The sequence below is a fragment of the Lepisosteus platostomus genome (assembly GCF_059453375.1).
Source record: "Lepisosteus platostomus isolate fLepPlt1 chromosome 5 unlocalized genomic scaffold, fLepPlt1.hap1 SUPER_5_unloc_3, whole genome shotgun sequence".
Classification (NCBI taxonomy): Eukaryota; Metazoa; Chordata; class Actinopteri; order Semionotiformes; family Lepisosteidae; genus Lepisosteus; species Lepisosteus platostomus.
Genome location: NW_028291473.1, coordinates 751919 through 752630, shown reverse-complemented (window position 1 = coordinate 752630; position 712 = coordinate 751919). Strand labels below are relative to the sequence as shown.

The following is a 712-nucleotide window of genomic DNA, read 5'->3' as shown; positions in this document are numbered from 1 at the left end:
ATGAAACAAAATGCCAAATCCTGGGATCGAACCAGGGATCTCTAGATCTTAAGCCTAACGCTCTCCCAACTGAGCTATTTCGGCGGTGCACAGAGTGCACAGCCACCTGCTCCAGCCTTCCTGTGTTGCGGCATGAGCGCACCAAGAGTAGCGGGAGAGTGTTGCAGGAACGTCACTCAGAAGGAAAGCCACCCAGCTGCGCCCTCTGAGCTCTGTCCAGCGCATCTTCCTCGCATGGACTCCTGCCTGCGACGGGCAGGAAACAATTAGCAAGAACAGAACGACACCCCATGGGTGTCTCATGGCCACACCTTAGGTTTGACACGTGCAGGTGTGAGGGGTTGCCGGGCTACTTTGGAGCAGAGCTTGGGCGGAGGGGGGGCGGGAAAGCAGACAAAGAGGTGACACCTCAAGGTCTGCACGATCACAGCTCTCCGCCGCCCCAGGCTTCCGCTCGATAAGCTACTGGACACACCCGCCCCTCTTCACACAGACCGTGGAAAAGCCCCCGAGGGGGAGGGCTCTCTCTTCCTCCCAGGAGCTCTTGGACACGACGCACAGACAGGGCGCGGGGAGCCGCCGCCTGCAAACACGGCTCCAGGCAGGACTCCGCTCAGCAGGAGCCGCAAAGCAGAGGAGATGGGGGCAGCTTAGCTCCTGTGCAGAGACCTGAGCTGTTGTTGCTGTGGATGCTGTCTTTTCTGTTCTCGGG

At 59.7% G+C, this 712-nt stretch overlaps 1 non-coding gene across 1 annotated transcript; it reads right to left on the bottom strand.

The window, feature by feature from the left end:
* Positions 1–11: 11 nt before the first annotated feature.
* On the bottom strand, positions 12–84 carry trnal-uaa (transfer RNA leucine (anticodon UAA)). Its single transcript has one exon. It is a non-coding gene; the product is annotated as a tRNA-Leu (tRNA).
* Between the last annotated feature and the right edge of the window lie 628 nt (positions 85–712).